This window comes from Elephas maximus, chromosome X, assembly GCF_024166365.1.
Source record: "Elephas maximus indicus isolate mEleMax1 chromosome X, mEleMax1 primary haplotype, whole genome shotgun sequence".
In the NCBI taxonomy this organism is placed as follows: domain Eukaryota; kingdom Metazoa; phylum Chordata; class Mammalia; order Proboscidea; family Elephantidae; genus Elephas; species Elephas maximus.
The window spans coordinates 98514145-98524128 of record NC_064846.1 but is presented as its reverse complement, the minus strand read 5'-3'; the positions used below and the strand labels follow the sequence as shown (position 1 = coordinate 98524128).

Below are 9984 nucleotides of genomic sequence, written 5' to 3'. Positions count from 1 at the left end.
GAATTCTTCAAAGTGACCCTGACAAAATGAGGGAGATGAACCATCACAACCAGGATGATGTTTAGTGGGGACGAACACAAGGTAGTACGTACAGAGTCCAAAACCCAGAACTAATATACTAACATGGTACATGGATACAAGAGAGACGGGCGATGATTGACTTGACACAAATACAGTTAAAAAAAAAAAAGACTTGGGGGGAGGGTATCAGGTTAGGTCACAAGTTGAATGAGTCCATAGTATAGAACTGGTTTTCTTATTTGCTTCCTTCCTTCCTTCTTTTCTTTGCTTCCTTCCCTTCTTCCTTCCTTACCTCTCTCCCTCTTCTCTTTCCTTTTTTTCTTTCCAAAATAAACATGAATACTGACATATAGTAACAAAAATATGGCATGGAGTAGCCAGGAAGTAATCAGAGTCTCAGTTTTAGGATTAAAAGTAACCTCAGAGTCATCTAATCCAACCCCTCGTTTTATAGTTGGGAAATAAGCCCAGAAAAGCCCAACATCACAGTGTTAGAAACAGACCTAGAATGCAATCCAGTAACATACAACCCTCCCCACTGTCCTACTCAACTTTTTCCACTCTACCTAGCATTGGTTAGGCCCTTTAAAGTATTAATGGGTCTACCCTTGGTCAACGCACTTTCAGACTATGTGCAACACCTGGAGAGGGTCTGGAGAAGAGAAAAAGCAATGTGCCAAAGGACTTGGTGATTTTTTTTTTTTTAGCTTAGAAAGCAGGAAGCCAATGAGGTAATATTCAACAATCATGTCCTGTAACCATCTTTAGAAATTTAGCTGCTAAGTAAGAACAGAGGTGATGATTTGGTCTCCATTTCTTCTGAGAATGGTAGAGGAAAAAATGAGATTGTTAGACACAAGGAAAAACTGCTATGGATAAGAGATGATCATGGGCACCTAGTAAGTCCTCAGCAGTTGCCAAATTGGATGAATGACTACTAAGGAAAGCACTGGTGTTCTTTGTCTTTCTGAAAACGGAGGGCTGAATTACAATGACCTTTTGAGGTCTATTCAAAGTCTTTGTTTTTATGATCCTTTGATTGCTCCATGGCAGATATTACCAAACTTGGCCTCCTGTGTGTGTGTGTGTGTGTGTGTGTGCGCGCGTGTGCATGCGTGTGTGTACCTCCAAATTAGAGGCACTCTATTTTGGGGGGATTTAGACACTGTCTATCCTCTAAGAGCTCAAGCTACACCAAAACCAGCTCCAATTCTATTTGGGACCTATTGGTGAGAGACTACAGTTGGTCTTCACATCTTTGAAAGGTCTGGGTGGGAGAGGTAACCTCTAAGACAAGCAGGATTTCAATCTAATTGACAGTCAATGATGTTCCCAGGTAGCTAGAGTATTCTCAGCCCTGTTGCTGACTGCCAGCCCTGATCCCAGTTAAAAAGCATGGCTGCTTATTTGAAGAGAGGCTGAGGATACACTTGGATTTTATTTCACATTGCAAAAATCATTAGTGCCTGGACTGGGTTCAGTCTGTATCCCTAGATTTATCTGGTTTCTATTTAGTCCTTTTGGAAGCTGGACACAGCTATCTTGGCATCTGAATTTGTGGTTCGTGTGTGAAAGGCCAGAGGTTGGTAGCTGTGGAAATCTCCATGGGAAGTAAGAATGATCACCAGGACTGTAGGCCTGGCCCCGTGCTAGTTTATATACTATGAGGGATAGAAGACACCCCCCTTTGGGAAGCAAACAGGAAGACAAAACTGAACCATGATAAAATGAATGGAATACATATATACTACGTGATTTCAATTGTATGGTAAAGGTTAAAGGAGCTGGAGAAATTATGAGAAAGGCTATGGTGGGATTTGTGTGGGTGGGTGGGTGGGTGGAGCAATGGGCATTCCAGATTGGGAGAAAAGCCTCAGCCAGAGCATGGACATGAGAAAATCTCAGGCACATTAGAGGAGTAGTGAGGGGACTGACCTGACTGATATAGAACGTTCAAGTTAAATGGTGGCAAATCAGGTTGGAAAGGCAGGTTGTGGAGGTCTTCATAACAGCAGAGGAGTTTGGGTGTATTGAATGAGTGATGGAACTTGTTTGCTAATGGCTTTAGAGAGGAAATAAAACCTCCTCAGATTCTAGGTGCTTCTTCTCTTTTGCAAGGAGAAGGATTTTCAGAGTAGAGAGGACAGACTGAACACCAGAGAGAAGCTCCTGAAGGCAGTCTAGTTGAAGAGAGCCCTTAGCTGCTCTGAGTACTCCCTCTCATGGTCTGGGTCAATACAGCCCAGGGCACTTGAGAGGACTTGCAGCTCAAATTACAGGACAACTGGTGGTGGCTTTTGAAAACCCCATGGAGACTGAAGGAGATGCATGCTGGCAGCGTAGAGATGGGCAAACGTGGCCCCACATTTTTGCAAATGGGAAAAGATGAGTCCCACAAATTATAGATGAATACATTTGATATTGATTCAGGGCAAGATTCTAATGATGAGGAGGATGGTTGGTGAGCGCTTACAAAAGGAAGCAAAGATCATTCAGCCCCTGCATAGACTTAGGAAAAACAAATCATGCCCTACTCAGCTCATTTCCTTTGATAGGGTGACTAGATGGATAGATGAGTGGAATACTATATCCATAGTGTATCTGGAGCTCAACAAAACATTCTCTCATGGTACTCGTGGAACAATGTGGGAAAATTAGGGGTTGGATTCTTAAGTGGTTGAATGATTACACACAAAAGTGTTCTGTTTTAATGTCAATAGATCAAATTTGCAAATTACACAAAACTGGGAGATAAAGCCAAAAGGTGAGATGAGAGAGTTAGAATTCACAGAGATGTCAAGAGGCTGGTATGATGGACTCACTATAGCAAAATGGAAATTAACAGGGACAAAGAGAAAATCCCTTATTTGAATTCCAAATGTAGCAGTATAAATGTAGTATGTGAGAGATATGGCTTAGAAGGCTTTTAGTGTAAATGAAAGCACATCGTGAATTATGAGCCAAAAGTAGGTTTGGTTGCTACAAAAAAACTACTGTGACTTTGGGAGGCATTAATATAGTATAATACACAGAATAAAAGAGGTGACCATCTTGTGCTACCCTGCATTGGTCAGGCCACGCCTGTTGCCCTCCATTTAGTTATGGGCACCATGCTTTAAGGGAGACATTAACTAAAGCATATCCAGAGGTGAATAATGGGAACCATGAGGGGACTGAATTAATCCCAGGAGAAACGTGTCCACTGTCACCAAATCATCATAGGGCTTATAGGGAAGAGGAGACTGTAGATTTATTCCGTGTGACTCCAGAGGCTCTAAGATCTGATGGGTGGAAGTTACAGGAAAGCAGATTTTGGTTCAACATAAGAAAGATGCTTTTTTCTTTTTATATTGAAAAAAATTATAATAAAATTTTGGCTCATGATTCCAGCCTCTTGAAGTCCTTCAAAATTTATTACCAACAGTTTCAAAAACAAAGAGAAAAATTCCTAAGCCCAACATTCTAATATAAGCATTTTGCTGTGTTTCAGGAAGACCTTTCTAATGATTAGCAGCAATTCTCTGAAATTGGAATGGACTGCCCCAAAAGGCAGACAGCTCTCTATTATCGCAGATATTCAAGCAGTGACTGGCTAACCACGCCGTGTAGATAATGCATAGGGGACTAAAGTATGAGGTTTTATCGTACCTGAGCTGGAAGGTCCCACGGTAAAGTATTCAGGAAAAGATTTCTGAAGCCTGGGTGCAGGGCGGACCGGAGGAGGAGACGCTAGAAACAGAGATAATAACTAGTTAAGAGGTACCTACTCTGAGGGCTACAACTATTTTGACCTCACTCCTCCCTACCTGAATCCCAAAATTATAGTGTCAGAGGCAGCCTTAACGGTTGTGTAGTTCCCCTCCCTTAGGCTCTGATGCTTGATTCCCTTCTGCAGCCTCCCTGCCAAGCAGTTATCTGGCCTCTGCTTAAACACCTCCAGTGACAGGAAAATCTCTTCCTCTCGGAGAAGACCAATACATATGTGGTCATCTCAAACCGTTAGAAAATTCTTCCTTAGGTTGAGTCAAAATCTGTTTCCCTGTAGCACCCACTCTTTGCTCTTGATCCTGCCCTCTTAAAAAGCAAAACAAGTTGAGTCCCTCTTCCATATGAGACATTCCAATATTTGAAAACTGGATCCTGAGCCACCACCATCACGCTGTTGATTCCTTCTCCACGTTAAATGTCTCCAGTAGTTCATATGCGATGATTTTTAAGTCCTCTCGTACTCCTGGCCGCTCTTTGGTACATGTTCCAGGTTGCTAATGTCCCTGTTCATATGCGGTGTCTGAGACTAAAGTCAACCCTCCACTGTGGCCTGACGAGCAGAGGGGAGAGCAGAACTAAAGTCTTCCTCATTCTAGACACAAATTCATTAGCATTTTGGGCCACTAGTGTCAAAAATAATGAGCTTTCAGTCACCTAAAACCTTTTCACACAGGTTGTTATTAAGCAATGTCTCTCCTACCTCGCACTTAACCATCTGGTTTCGATGAACTCAAATATGGAACTTTGCATTTCATCCTCCTGGTTCATGAAAGCCTTTTGGGGTCTTTCTGAAACCAGCCTCAACTCATTTATAAACTTGATCAGCATGCCATCAATATCCTGATCCAAGTCATTAATTAAATTATTAAACCAGCCAGGGACAAGGACAGAGCCCTTTGGTATATCGCTCCCTCCAGGATGACAAAGGTTCATTAGTGACCACTCTTTGGGTATAGCCGTTCAGCCACCTATGAATACACCTTACTCTCCTATCTTCACCCCACATTTTCCCTTCTTATCCACAAGTGTATCTCACACCAGGACATTCTTAAACAAAAGAAGATTGTTTTCTGAAATCCTCTTTTGAAATAAGGGAATGCGGATGAAATGAGAGGAGTTTGACCTTTAAATCTTCTCCTCCCTTCTCCCCAGCCCCCAGGATGAGCCCCATGGCTTCAGTCTCCAAGAAGAAAATTTCAGTCAACAGCTCAGGTATAAAAACTTGAAAGGGTCAGAAAATATCCATTCAGATCCACCTCTGCCTCTTCCTAGCTGTATGACCTTGGGCAAGTTGTTTAACTTCGCCGAGTCTGTTTGCTCATCTGTAAAATAGGAATGATAACACTTACCTCACAGGGTTGTTGTGAGGATTAGATGAGAAAATGTATGTGAATGTGCTTTGTAAACTTAAGTGCTATACAAATGTAAGATATTATTATGATTTATTGAACGCCTACTGTGTTCATCACTATAGGGCATAAAAAGGTAAATGAGATACGGTCCTTGTCCTCAGCGAGCTTTGGTAGGGGAGATATGTTCACAAATAACCATAACGTGAAGTAGAAAAAAAAAATAGGGCAAATGGCACAGAAGGAGTACAAGTTGTTATGAATTTAGAAGAGGGGGAGATCCCTTCAGACATGAAGTTTGATCTGAACCTTGACTCGTGGGACACATAGAAATGGCTGAGAGAGGACGGCATCCAGGTGGAGGAGCCTAGGAATGGGAATTCATGGAGCACGTTTGAGGAAGTAGTCCTGTTTGACTGTAAGAGGCAATAAGGCTGGTCCGCCACATCACAACTTTAATATTTAGACATGGTCATTCCCAGCATGCCCAAGGTAGTGCATTCAGTCATTCAGAAAGGGGACCAGAATTTGAGCAAAGCCCCCTAGGCCTCGTGTCTATTGTTCTTCAACTGACCTCCTTGGGGAAAAACAACTCTTCTGGAGGGTGGAGTCATCTGGAAATATTCCAGGAAAATCACCTTTTCCTTTACCTGGAACTGAGAAATAGGTCTGGGGAAGGGCAGGGACTAAGGCCACATTTAAATCCTAGGAGTCTTCAGCTGAAAGTGGCTCCAGCTTAAGGATTCAAGCATTTTCATTGAAGGAGGGTTCTTTAGTTATCCACCATATCTGAAAGGCTTCTTATTCTTCAATTCCACGTGGTGAGCAGGGAGGGAAGGGAAAATAACTCAAGGGCTCTCAAGGTCCATTTCCTGGTGGACTCTTTGGAGTGCTGGTTATGATTTGGTGCCATCTGGTGGCAGAGATATAATGTAACACTCTTGTGTAGCAACCTCCTTCCTCTCCTTCCTAAAGTTAGAGCACCCACTATTTTTGTTTTGGTTTGTGTAGCGACCTCCTTCCTCTCCTTCCTAAAGTTAGAGCACCCACCGTTTAGGAACGGGCCTAGCTTCCTTCCCATAGGGTAGAGCCAGCTACTTAGGGTACTCTGTAGTCTGAGTGATGGAAAAGAGGAGGGATGAAGAGAAAGCTTTGCTCAAGGCCTCATGGCCGTTCTTTCCCACCTCACCAAAGTTTCTATTTTCCCCAGGGTATGCCTGGGATTGTGTATTTTCCCCCAGAATACTATGGGACTGTGTTTGCCATGTCTCCCTCCCTCTACTCACCCCAACTCACAGACACTCTCTTATGATGGCTCGAATATCTGTAACAGATGATACAAGATCTCTCTTTCAGACCTGACCAAGAGAAATCGTTGTAAGCCTCTAGAGTGACTGAAGCAGTAACAGTAAAATGGTCTGGTTCCCCCATGAGCCTCCTGAGTGGACTATACTGTTCCAGAATGACTGAGTCCAAACTCTTCCACAAGAAACCTGTTCACTTAAGGCTACGCTTCGGATTCCTACAGCCGTTCTAGCAAATTAGGGGAAGGAGAAATGGGGCCTCAGAGAATAGGAGAGATGGTGGCCCCCTTTTCCCTTAAATCTCTTTCCTGAACAGATTCAAAGTGATCAACAAAGCTAGAACTGGAATCATCTGATGAATTCTCATAATGTTTTTTTTTAGATTGAAGCAGGGCTTCAAATCTGTTCATTCTGGTTGGAACCTCTGCTGAGAATTTGCATTTCTACTCCAAATAGACTGAATCAGAATCTACATTTTAACAAAATCCCCTAGGTGATTCTTATGTATAACTTCCTGGGAACCAGAACAAATTGGTTTGAAGCCTTGGATTGAGGGAATGGCCTGAATTGGGATGGTCAGAGCTGAGTAAGGTCAAGACCAAGCTAGTGAAAAGGTTAATCCCTCTCCCGCTGGCTCCATTCTCAAGCACCCTTGAAACATAGTCTTTTCAGGTTTTGCTGGGTGCTGGGGAATCCTGGTCCAGCTCTTAGTTTGGAGTGTGGATTGCAGGTGGGGCCATGCAAATAGCTGAAGTGTGAAAGATAAGAATAATCAGCTAGATTAGAATGCTTAAATTCTTGGATCATTCCTTTTATATACCCCCAGTTCTTCCCTGGTCCTTACAACACAAGGGTGCAAGAGTGGAGGCCCCCAACTGTACTGATCAAGAAGTGAACAAATCCCTTTTTCTGCTTTAGTGTAGCTAAGCTCAGGTTGCAATTTTTCAAAAGTAACATTTGCTAGGAAACTAGGGTTAAGGAAACCAATAAAAGAACATGAAAACAAACAGGTTTATGAAGCTCACACTTCTTACCTGGATCAACTAAAGTCAAACCATAGAAGAACTTCTCTGGTACAGTAGTTCCACATTCCGTTTTAAGTCGATTCCAACGTAGGTCAAATACCTTTTTTTTTTTTTTAAAGTTTTCATTATCATTGCCTTTTATTATCAGAATCTTTATCAATCCGATCTTTGTCTTTGGGGGTTGGAAACGTTACATATAAACATCTGCGAGTGAACATCTGAGAATGCTGCAGCAAACTACACACTGCAACATTTTATGTAGTAAAACAAAGACAGTCGGTAGCAGAACTCCAAGTTGTTGGGGACTACGAATACAATGTACAGGGCACCCAACACAAAGTCCTTTTTGCCAGGGCAACCTTTCAAAACAGGTGAGAGGTCAGAGTTTAATCCAAGCTGCCTAGACTTTGGCCTGACCCAGATCTGGTGAAATTCATAGTCCCTCCCAATATCAGCTTCCCTTGTTGCCTTCCTCTGCAGAGACCCTAAAGCGGCGACTCCTGGCCTGGCACGTGTTGCCTTATAGCTCTGCAGCCACACTGGCCCCTGCGGTCCCCACCCCTGGTTTCACACCCCCTGAGGGAGAAAAACCCCAATGAAATTCCGCTCCTTCACATACTGTTTTGACGACGTTCTCTGAACGAAGAATTAGGGCATGTGTTCTGACAAATACAAGTGTGCTTATGAGTCTAACGGGAAAAAAAATATTTGGAGTCGAGACTGTTTCTGAAAACCCAGATAGAACGGTTGCCGTTCCTATTGTTCTCAGCTAGCATTTAGCTTTAGTCCCCTAAAGTGGCCATGTGACCTTGATGGCAAACGCCATCTTTCTACGACTACCGCCTGCGCTGCATCCGACCCCTCTGCGAACTTACTCGCGCTGCGTCTTTTCCGATTTCAAAGCCTTTAGACCGCCCACCAAGACCCTTTTTCCGGTCTGAGAGGCCCCAGAGGCTCTCAGGTCATTTGCAGAGCAGACGTGATTGACACAAGCTTTGTCTAATGAATGATCGTCTTTTTCTCAGCTCAGATTACAAATTCCGTTCTCTTTCCTAGCTCCCAGTTTCTTTTTGATGACTCACCCTGCAAATTCTTTGCTTCCTTGCTTCCTTGCCTTCTTTATACCCACCCTTCGTTTCTCCGTCCACTCATAGTCGCCCCCTCCCTCTTTCGGGGAGTGGTTTTTGTGAATCCTGTCGGGTATACTTTTTAGTGTTAAAGTACCTTAAGCATATAGAAGCAAAAAAAAAAAAACAATTTCCGCCCAGGAAAGAGGAGGTTCATTTCCTTTTAAGGAGCTTAACTCGTCACCATTCTTGGAGCGTTCCCTTTCATATGATGGGGGTGGGTAAGGGAGAAACAACCGCGGGGCTTCTGGCTCTCTGTTGCCAGTTCAACCCCAGACCTTAGGTAGCTCTGAGTTTCTTACAAAGGTCAAGCTGCCCTACGCCAACAGCCAGCCTCACCGAGAGAGGAGCCGAGGGAGGCATAGTTAGGGTTGGAAGTTTACAAACATTTATGTAGGTCTCTTGGGCAGCTGCATCAGGCACATATGACAACTTTGTTGGGGCCTGCAGCCCTAAGGAGGAAACACCGTCAGAGGGTAATGGGGGGGAAGGCGGGGTGAGGGGCAGAGAAGTAGGGGCTGAGACTGCATTAAGCTGTCTCAACTCCTACCCACTCTGCTTGAAAAGATTAATGAATGGTCTCTCACCTGGATTAGGGACCCTAGCCATGCCATGCCCATGCACATCCTCCCAGCATGATTTGCTTTATAGGGTCAGGTGAAGTCGGTAGAAGACCTATAGCGGGAAGTTGGCAAGGAACTGGCTAAATTTGTTCCCTTTGGGCCGCTCCTTTACACTCACACAGTCATCACCACTTCTCTGATATGACTCTCATCCCACAGCGAATGCCGGTGATTCAACGTTTCCATTTCTACCTAGTTTTGATACCACGTAGGACTTTGTACACGGTGGGTGCCCGATAAATTCCCCTGCGTATCAGTATCATACCAAAGGCTAGAGACTCAGGGACCACACAGTCTGCAAAATGCTCTGACTCAGGCATACATTCTGAGGGAACTTTTTCACTTTAGTATTGTGTCTGCAGAAGAGAGGAGTTTGCTGCTTGGGAAAACAAAGAAGGTACTAAGAAAAACATGGGCACCTTCCTTTTCTATTCCTTCCTTGCCAGCCCCCCTGATTTCCCTCTGAAGGCCCCTTGGCTGAGTACCATCTAGGGCTCATTTGCATCGTCCAGGCTTGCCCCTCTGGTCTCTGAGAGGAATGTTGCCAAAGAACAGGAAAGAGGGAACTTTCTGCCCCTGCTGAGGTGAAGAGTAAGTGGAAACTCAAATCCTACTTTCCAGCTTCTGCTTCCAGATCCTCTTCTTCGTCTTTATCACAAAACAGTTTGGAAACATTTCTCTGTCCAAGGCTCTGCCCTAGTTAGCTTATACATGGGCTTTGCCCTGACCATCAGAGACAGCAAACGCTGAGTGACACAGAAAATGCA

General features: G+C 43.9%; 1 long non-coding RNA gene across 2 annotated transcripts in view; it reads right to left on the bottom strand.

Annotated features, from left to right (window-relative positions):
• The window catches only part of LOC126068934 (uncharacterized), a 32446-nt gene extending 23810 nt beyond the window's left edge, over positions 1-8636 (bottom strand). For both annotated transcript variants that reach the window (XR_007515777.1, XR_007515776.1), the window contains exons 1-2: positions 7477-8636; positions 3670-3750 (exon numbers count right to left, since the gene is read on the bottom strand). This is a non-coding gene — a long non-coding RNA (uncharacterized LOC126068934). The remainder of the gene's footprint in view (positions 1-3669; positions 3751-7476) is intronic.
• Between the last annotated feature and the right edge of the window lie 1348 nt (positions 8637-9984).